This window comes from Myotis nattereri (assembly GCF_964212035.1).
Source record: "Myotis nattereri genome assembly, chromosome: 16".
Taxonomy (NCBI): Eukaryota; Metazoa; Chordata; class Mammalia; order Chiroptera; family Vespertilionidae; genus Myotis; species Myotis nattereri.
The window spans coordinates 38,452,857-38,463,392 of record NC_138091.1 but is presented as its reverse complement, the minus strand read 5'-3'; the positions used below and the strand labels follow the sequence as shown (position 1 = coordinate 38,463,392).

Below are 10,536 nucleotides of genomic sequence, written 5' to 3'. Positions count from 1 at the left end.
GATAGAAGGAAGTTGCACCATCTTTGGGCCAGCATGAACAAAGGGAGCTAGTATTACGGGAACCAGAAATACCTCACTGTTGCTTCCGATTTACTGAACCCAATTTGAATCCAGAGGGCAAGGGAGCCCTGTTTATGTAGTTCATAAAGGTAAGCCTCCTGGGACACGAAGCGTTGGATAAAGGAAGGAGAATGGTTCTGGAGGAGCAAGTAAACATCCAGCACATCCCATTTATACTCCTGTAATACTTTAGCATACTTCATTGTATCGTTTGTCATATTGACTGAAAATTCATTGCTTGTATTAATGTTTCCCCATAGCACCATGAACTTCTTTAGAGCTATGAACTGTCTCTTATTTATATTTGTATAACCACAGTACTCATTAGATATTTGTTAATTAAATGAATAAAAGTATAAAAAAGATGGATGAGATGCATAATTTAAAAGGTCTGTCTTACTTAGTGGTAAAGTGTGGTCATTCTTTGTGTGTGGTGATTCTTTGTTCAGAAGAGAGTAAATCTAATAATATTTGCTTTGTTTGGCAGTTTTGATGCTTCTGCAATAACTGGCTCATTCATTTTGGTTGAAGAGAGGCCAGAGATTAATTTAGGCCATAATAGGTTACTACATTTAGAAGAATTATAATGCAGGACTCTGAGTTGATTGCTCAGTGGCCTGGTTAGTATATTTATGCACTTTCTTTCCTATAGAAAAATCATGATGCAGGAAAAGAATCTGTAGAGTCTGTAAGATAAAAATGTTGACTTCAGGAAGAGTGTGCCTTATTACATAGCTTTTTCAAATCTCATAAATATGTGAAAGCTGGTCTCTATCTGGAAAATTCACCCCTATTGAAAACCACCCTTATTGATTGAAATTCTTTCCTCCCCCCAAGTAGTTGAATTAATTATCGTATATTTGCTATAAAGGCTTATTTTTATTGCATGAAAAATTACTCCAAAACATAGAGGCCTAAGACAATACTTTTTATTATCTCTCATAGTTTCTGTGGGATATAAGTTTGGGAAGGGCTCTGCTGGATGTTTTAGGCTCAGGGTCTCTTCTGTGTTTTATTCAGATGGTGGCTAGAGCTGGAATAGCTGAGGGTTGGCGGAGCATTTCTCTCTCTTCAGGTGGTCTGTCTGCATGGGCTAGTTTATGGCAGTTACACTGCTAATTATGGCCGGCCCAGGGCACCAACACGAATTGCCCACTGAGCAAGGTGAAAGCTGCATCTCCTTTCCACCTTAGCATAGGAAGTCCTTGCCACATCTTATTGGTTACAAGCAAGTTAGTTAGTTACAAGTTCTATAGTCAAGTAGCAAGAGGATAGACCCCATCTCTTTCTTTACAAATAGATTTTTATTGATTTCAGAGAGGGAGAGAGAGATACATAAATCTCAATGATGAGAGAGAATCATTAATTGGCTTCTGCATGCCCCCCACTGGGGATCAAGCCTGCAACCCGGGCATGTACCCTGATTGGGAATTGAACCGTGACCTCCTGGTTCATAGGTCGATGCTTAACCACTGAACCATGCTGGCAGGGTCTTTTTTTTTTGACCCCATCTCTTAATGGAAAAAGTATCAAGAATTTGCAGTCATTTAAAAATTTTATAGCCCTAGCCAGTTTGGCTCAGTGGATAGAGGGTGGCCTGTGGACTGAAGGGTCCCGGGTTCGATTCCAGTCAAAGGCACATGCCTGGGTTGCGGGCTTGATCCCCAGTAGGGGGCGTGCAGGAGGCAGCAGATCAATGATTCTCATTATTGATGTCTCTCTCCCTCCCTCTCCCTTCCTCTCTGAAATCAATAAAAAAAATAAAAAATAAAAATTTTATAGATGGCAGCAACAGTGGCTGCTGCTACTGCTATCTTTTGATTTTTGGGTCAGACTACATACTCTTTGGTATCCTAATCTAATAGATACCATTTCCAAGATTTTATAATTTAGTTGTTATGTTCTGTCTTTGAAGTTTCTAGGAATTTTTTTTATAGAGCACTTTAATGGCATAAAAAGTTTTAACATCTTTTAGAAAAGTTATGATGGTTTATTATTAAAGTATAAAAATCCATAAGTTATTTTGGTAAATAATAAAGATACTCAATGGAAACAGAAGCAGACTGGTAAAAAGAAAGAAGGCATACATTTTTATTCAAATGAAATAATTTTATTCAAATAAAATAATTCTCTGTAATTATTTTTATAATTAAAAATATTATAATTCAGGCTTAAGAATAAAATAATTGTAGTGCTTCCCCATTGGGTCTGCGTTGTTTTTCTTTAGCCCTCTACAATCCATTCTCCACAGAGCAGCTTCATTTAAAAAAAAAATTGGCTAATTGGGTGCAGGTGGTATATGAAGCTGAAAACTTCTATACATACCTCATACCAGGCAGCCTGGTGACTGTTCTTCCTCAACCCTCACAAAAAATTAGACTTATTTTGTGGAGGAAGTTAACCAAACTGGTTTTAGACCCAGGATATCTGGCACTGTAGAAGGTAGGAGGGTACGGGCTCACCTGAAAATGAGGGGACTGGCAACGTCTTAAATAGTGAAACTTTCAGCACTTTCACTGCTCAGCTTCAAGAACACTAGCAGCCAATTGTGTCTTTTATCCTTTATGGAAAAAATGAGACAATTAACAGAAAACACTTATTGCCCTAACCGGTTTGGCTCAGTGCATAGAGCGTCAGCCTGCGGACTCAAGGGTCCCAGGTTGGATTCCGGTCAAGGGTATGTACCTTGGTTGCGGGCACATCCCCAGTAGGGAGTGTGCAGGAGGCATCTCATCGATGTTTCTAACTCTCTATCCCTCTCCCTTTCTCTCTGTAAAAAATCAATAAAATATGTTTTTTAAAAAAGAAAACACTTACAAATACTGATATGTAAAGTCTCCTTAGCTAGATCACCCCGCCAAACACCCCACAGTGAAATTTATCAGTTGACAAGTGGGGATCGAGAGTCCGACCACTCAGTCTTTAAACTTCATATGAACAATTAGAAATGGCCCTAAATTCTCAACAGGAGTAAGAGAGTGGAACAATGCCTTCAGAATTCTGAGGGAAGATGATTTCTGGCCTAGAACCCAACCATTTGATCAGTCAAGTGTGAAGGCAGAATAAAGGCATTCAGATCTCAAAACGTTATTTCCACTTGTTCCTTTTTAGGAAGCTACTGAAGGATATAGTATCTCCCAAAGAGAGGGAGCATACTGTCAAAGAGGAACACACAGATGATTGTATCCCTGTACACAAAGGAAAAGGCAGAGAGAGGCGAAGGGAAGTCCCGGACAATGAACCTAAAGTTTAGGGCAAGAGACTGAAATTCTATGCAACATTTTGTATATATTTTCTTGGGAGACAGTCTGCATTGGGGCTCTTGTTAAGGATGACCAAAAGCCAAACTCATGCATTGCCAGCCATGAACATTATCAACTTTTTAGTTTTTGACAATTTTGTGGGTGAGTGAAATGGTATGTTTAAAAATTTTTGAGTTTGAAAGTCTTTTATTAAAAGTTGATTACTTTCATTATCAGCTTTTTTTTCTTTTTATCTGCTTTGCCAATTACTTTATGGATATATTGCTAAAATACTCATAGAAATGCTCAAGTTTTAGAGCTGGCTGAGAACCAAGTGGTTACCTTAACCTGGGATATGTAGACCTTTCAAAAATCTGTGGATTGGCTCCTGGGACTGTGTGGAATTTATGAATCCCCTGGGTTGTATGTAAATTTGTATATGCGGACAGGTTTTTGTGTCCTGTCCCGTCCCGTCCCCCCCCCCCCCCCGTGGCATAGGGTTCAATTTCAGATCACACAAGCTTAGAAAGGTTCAGGGGCTTACTCAACAGTGATGTCTGACTCCTATTTTGATGTACATTCCCTGTTATATCATGCTGTCTTCATGGTTCTGAATTAGTATAGTTTTTGTTGCGTGATCACTTAAATTTCTTGAACATTGTATAATAAATAAGATGAATCTAAGAACCAATGAGTTTCTTTTGAGTATTATAGTACTATGTTAAAACACCTTAAAGTTAAAAAAGTGACAGCCTAAAATAGACATTTCAAATAGTCCTTAGCATTATGGAGAACAAAATTTTTACACGTTTCTGTTTGTGAAGGAAAAGAACTGTGAAGAAAAATTCCTAAAGTATTAAAGTACACATCTTTCTCACACACACATTTTATAAATATATTATAGAATTGTTGAAGAATGAGTATTTAGGGACAACTTGGGTTGTCTTATCTGCTGTGTTGAAATTTTTTCTAAAATGTAAATCTCCTTTATTGCCCTAGCTAGTAATGTCTTCAAGGCTGTTCCATGATCTCCCACTCTTGCAGTTTGAATGTCAGTTTGAATACATGTTAGCATTGAGGCCTTAAGTAATGTAGGAAATTGGATTGAATACATGGTGCAGATACATTTTAGAAATTTTGAAAATTACTGTTAAGTACTAGAAAAGTAAAGTAAATCATTACCCCAAGATTACCTTACATTTTGGATTATATTTAAACATTTTCTTTGTTTAATAGTTTTTGGCCCAGAAATGTTCTTGAATGGGGAAATTATGGTACTTTTCCCCTCTAAGTTTAAAAATAGATTTATATTGATATGCAGTCAAGAAATTTCTTTTTTTCTCCCTCTCTATTTAAAAGTTTCCTCCCTCCCTCCCTTCCTTCCTTCCTTCCTTCCTTCCTTCCTTCCTTCCTTCCTTCCTTCCTTCCTTCCTTCCTTCCTTCCTTCCTTCCCCTCTCTCTCTCTCAACTTTGCTACACAGTGAGCGAGGGAAGGATCAGAATTATCTTGGGGTAATGTTTTTTTGGCTTGAACTATGTTCTTGATATTGTGATTGATTTGAGGTGACTTAAAAAAGTTGTTACCCAGTTTCTGTGTCTTTCGTGCACGATTTAAAAAAGTTAAAGAAATAGAATAAGCTAAAATGTTTATATACATGGCAAATTTAGCTTGTACAGAGACTGTACAGTGAAAAGATTAATTTATATGTGTGCCTAGTTTCTCAACGTCCTCCCCCAGATATAATGTTACCAGTTTCACCTACTTTGCAAATTGCTAACTGCTAAAGTAGAGGATGCTTGTGGTTTTGCCCCTTCTGTTGGTAACTTATTCTTTTTCTTTTAGGAACCTCTTCTGTCTCACTCACAGTCCAAGTAATTCCACTGGTCTAAGCCCACCTCATTGACTCAAGCTGTTCTAATCTCCAGGTGTAGAGAGATGCATGAGCAAAAAAAGCACAAGCTATAAAATACCAAGTTATGTATATGGAGTAGGCGGGGCGGGGTGGTGGTGGTGGAAAAAAGGAACACCTGGTCAGATTGTACAGTGACTTGAATGATAGGCTAAGGAGCCTGGATTTTATTCAGTAGGTAGCCAGGAGTTAAACATTTCCAAACAAGGGGAAAATTTGTAATTAATTTCCCATTCCTCTCAGTCCTAATGGTCAAATCCTACTTTTTCTCCTTTGAAAACTCTCTTAACGTATCTCTTTTCCATTCTTAATCATTCCAATATCATCATTCAGTCCTTCTTACATCAGACTGAGATTGCTGCCGTAGTTAATAAATGATTTCTCAGCTTTAAAGCCCTTTGTCCTGCAGCCCATTCTGGACACCAGTATTAGATTAATCTTACTTAGAGCTTCATTTTGATCATATATTTCTCCTTCTCAGAAACCTTTAGTATCTCTCCCTGTTGTTGATAGGATAAGATCCAGACTTCTTAGCCATTCAAGGCATTCCAAAAATTAATCCAGTCAACCTTTTAAGCCTTACCTTTTCCCCTTTATTTAACCTGGATTCTAGCGAACTTGGAATTATCCTTTTACCCTCTCATGTTTCTAGCCCCATTCCATTTATTAATTTTGTCTATTTCTTTCTCCTGGGTCATCCTTTCTCTAGTCTCATCTCTACTGGTTAAAAATTATGCCTATCCTAAGAGTTCAGTTAACATTGTGCCTCCTTGTAGAGCTTCTTCAAATAATTTGGAAGCTACTTTGAGTTCTTTGCTCTGAAATCTCAGAACTCTTTGCTTGTACTTAAGGCACTTGTCACTTACTGCTTTCTATTGTTGCTTGTCTTAACAGCCTTGCTAGATTATTTAACATTAGTGGCCCAGTGCATGAATTCGTGCACATTGAAAGGAAATTAATTAGAAGAAATATATATATTTTTTAAATATATTTTATTGATTTTTTACAGAGAGGAAGGGAGAGAGATACAGAGTTAGAAACATTGATGAGAGAGAAACATCGATCAGCTGCCTCCTGCACACCTCCCACTGGGGATGCGCCCGCAACCCAGGTACACGCCCCTGACCGGAATCGAACCTGGGACCCTCCAGTCCGCAGGCCGACGCTCTATCCACTGAGCCAAACTGGTTTTGGCTAGAAGAAATATTTTAATATCGCTATTCGCCCTTTCTCTATAATAGAAGTGTCAACCAAATTCACGATCGACAATGACAGATGGAAACACACACGTATGACTGGCACCAGTGAGAGCTTTATATGTATCATGCATGTGAGAATTAACTTAGCCTTTTATATATATAGAATAAACTTGCTTAATTAGACCTGCTTTCTGATTTAGCTAAACTTTTTCCAGCCCAGTGAAGCATGCAAACTTCTCTTTCAGGTAATTGTCAGCAGCACAGCAGTAAATATCAATATGAAGCAGATTATTATTGTAGATCATGCAGGGAGAACAAAGGGTAAAATACTTAACTGTGGCAGCGTTTGACTATATTCTGCGCAATGAAAAAACCTGAAGTCATTTTCAAGGTCCACCATTTCTTTCTTCTTTTCAGTCGGGTCAAGTTTCTAAGTTTTCTAAATCTCTGTTTTTTGGCTAATGAAAAGAAAATAGGATTCCACCAAATCTCCTATTTACCTACTCCAGGACTTCTGTGAGGGTCAAATGAGATGAGGCACGGGAAAAGGCTTCACAGACATTTGGTTAAAGTGTGGAAAGTTTGTACCTGGCTATAAAGCAAGTCGTGTTCCTGGGCTGAAGAAACTGCAAGGAGGCTAGTTGTCGCTAGGGAGAGGAAGCTGGGTGTTGCTATGTGACGTCATTACCCGGACGGACACTTAGCATATCCTATCTAATAAAAGAGAAACATGGTAATTGGCGTACGACCGCTACCCTTCCCATTGGCTAATCAGGGCAATATGCAAATTAACTGTCAGTCAAGATGGCGGCCGGCAGCCAGGCAGCTTGAAACTAACATGAGGCTTGCTTGCTTCAGTGACGGAGGACTCCAATGTTCCCCGCCTGCTGCTGCCGGCCTCTGAGCTGCAACTCTAAGCAACTATGTTACAAATATAGAAGCTAAACAAAACTCCAGAAACCTGCTTTAGTCCGTAGGACTTCAGCCAGCAGGATCGCAACATTGTTTCAAATACAGAAGGTAAACAAAGGCCAGAAACCAGCTTTTAGCAGCAGAGGCCTAAGAGCTGGAGCCAAGCCTCAAAGCTAAAGCTGGCCCAGAATAAAAATAAAAGAAAAAAAGGAGCGGTTGGGAGCTTCAGTCACTCGCCAGCCTGAAAGCAGCCTTCAGCCCCTCACCCAGACTGGCCAGGCACCCCAGTGGGGACCCCCCACCCTGATCTAGGACACCCTTCAGGGCAAACCAGCCGGCCCCCACCCGTGCACCAGGCCTCTATTCTATATAGTAAAAGGGTAATATGCCTCCCAGCACCAGGATCAGCGGAGCCGAGAGGCTTCCCGGCACCAGGATCGGTGTGACAGGGGGCAGCACCCAAACCCCCTGATTGCCCTGCGGCTCTGTGTGTGACAGGGGGCGGGGCCACAACCTCCTGATCAGCCCTGCTCTGTGCCTGATACGGGGGAGCACCCCAACCCCCTGATCGCCCTGCAGCTCTGTGTGTGACAGGGTGCGGCGCCCCAACCCCCCCCCCCCCCCACGGGCCCTGCTCTGTGTGTGACGGGGTAGAGCCATAACCTCCCCATCGGCCCTGCCCTGAGTGTGAGAGTGGCGGCGCCCCAAACCCCCTGATCGGCCCTGCTCTGTGGGTGATAGAGGGCGGCACCCCAACCCCCACTCCACGGGCCTTGCTCTGTGTGTGATGGGGTAGAGCCATAACCTCCCCATTGGCCCTACCCTGAATGTGACAGAGGCAGCGCCCCAACCCCCTGATCCGCCCTGTTGTGTGTGTGACAGGGGGCGGTGCCCCAACTCCCCTATCGGCTCTACTCTGTGAGTGACAGGGGGGAGCTCCTCAACCACCTGATGGGCCCTGCTCTGTGCGTGACGGGGGGCAGCGCCCCAACCCCCTGATTGGCCCTGCCCTGTGCGTGACAGGGGGTGGCGCCGCAACCTCCCCATCGACCCTGCCTTGAGTGTGACGGGGCGGTGCCCCAACCCCCCAAACGGCCCTACCCTGAGCGTGACTGAGGGTGGCATCGCAACCTCCCAATCCGCCCTGCTCTGTGCATGACAGGGGGCAGTGCCCCAACTCCCCAATCGGCCCTGCTCTGAGCCCGACCAGGGGCTGCACCTAGGGATTGGGCCTGCCCTCTGCCACCCGGGAGCAGGCCTAAGCCAGCAGGTTGTTATCTCCCGAGGGGTCCCAGACTGCGAGAGGGCACAGGCCGGGCTGAGGGACCTCCCCTCCCCCCCAAGTGCACAAATTTTTGTGCACCGGGCCTCTAGTTAGCTTTATATATATATAGATAGATAGTTATGGTGTTTATTTCCCATGCACAATGCTTTTATGTACTTGTGGTTGATAAATATTCTGTTAATTGAACTTTTCTATTTTGGACTACCTTTTGTGCACTAAATTGATGGTAGTTTTATGTCTTTTATTCTTTTTATTTCAAATATATTTTTATTGAGAGGAAGGGAGAAGGAGAGAGAGAGAGAGAGAGAGAGAGAGAGCGAGAGAGAGAGATAAAAACATCAATGATGAGAGAGAATCATTGATTGGCTGCCTTCTGCATGCCCCTTACTGGGGAATTGAGCCTGCAACCCGAGCATGGGCCCTTGACTGGAATCAAACTTGGGACCCTTCAGTCCGCAGGCCAACACTGTCCACTGAGTCAAACCAGCTATGGCAGGTTTATGATTTTTAATCATGGCTTCTCTACTAGACTATAAAATTCTTAAGGGCAGGAAATATGTCTGATGTATACTTTCAGAATCCTTCTATAATGTATACATAATATACTTTTAAAAAGCTCATTTTTAACAGATTTTTAAAAATATTTGCCAATTTGGTTGGTTAAAAATGTTATCATTAGCCCTGGCCAGGTGGTTCAGCTGGTTGGAGGGTCATCCCATGCACTGAAGGGTTTAGGGTTCAATTCCTGGTCAGGGCATATATCCAAGTTGCATGAGAGAGGCAACCAATTGATGTTTTTCTCCCTCTCTTCCCCCTGCCTCCCTCCTTCCCTTCCTCTCTCTCTAAAATAAATAAGCATATCCTCTGATGAGGATTTTTAAAAAAAGATATTTAATTTCTTTGATTCTTAGTGTGGAAATCATGTTTTTATATTTTTATTTGTCATTTCTACCTCTGTGAAGTCCATGTTTTTATTTATTTATTTATTTTTATTTTTTTGGCAGAATTTTATGATTTTATTAACACAAATACAATGTGTACACAATCTGTCTACCATTTTCTTCGCTGCGCAGCCTGGCATTGGGATCGGTGACTCTGATGGCCAGCTGGCCTGCTCTTTCCACAGGGGCTTTGCGGTTCTTGGAGGAGACGTTGTGAGCAGTCTCAGCACAGTGAGATTTATTGCACTTCAGCAGCGCTTCAAGCTCCTTGACGTTATGGACCAGAAACTTCCGAAAGCCACTGGGCAGCATGTGCTTTGTTTTCTTGTTGCTCCCATAGCCATTGTTGGGCATCAAGATCTGGCCCTCGAATCTTCTATGCACCCTATTGTCAGTGCCTCTGGGTTTCTGCCAGTTCTGTTTAATTTTGACATATCAGTCTGACTGGTGTCGGATGAACTTCTTGGTCCTCTTTTTGACAATCTTGGGTTTCACGAGGGATCTGAGGGCAGCCATGGTGCCAAGTAGGAGATGGCTGCCACCTCCATAGGCAGCGCCAAGGAAGAGCTGAAGTCCCTGTATGTGTATATATATATATTGTTGTTGTTGCTATTATTGATACTCACCAGAGGATTGTAAATAAATACTAAGGGATTTATGGAAATGGTTATTTTAATATCTTTATTATTACTAACTAACAATAAATTTATTATAATTTACATGTTAATAATAATAAAGTTACTATTTTTACCCAGCTAATACAAACATTTCACCTGGGATGGAATGATACTTGGGTGAGTGTGGAGGAGTCAATGGGAAGGGAGTTTCTTGCCTCTATTTCTGTTTTATACACTTTGAAGTTCTTGTCCTTTTGCTCCAATTTAAGGGATCCTGATCAACTCCCAATACTTGGGATACAGAGGAATCTGTCGTTAGGTATTCTTCCTTTTATTATAATAGTAAATATCAAGTACCTCTATTTGCCGA

The 10,536-nt window shown here is 41.7% G+C and overlaps 1 pseudogene across 1 annotated transcript; it reads right to left on the bottom strand.

The window, feature by feature from the left end:
• Nucleotides 1–9,627: 9,627 nt before the first annotated feature.
• On the bottom strand, nt 9,628–10,108 carry LOC308531857 (large ribosomal subunit protein eL32-like; annotated as a pseudogene). Its single transcript has one exon. The product of its transcript is annotated as a large ribosomal subunit protein eL32-like (transcript).
• Between the last annotated feature and the right edge of the window lie 428 nt (nt 10,109–10,536).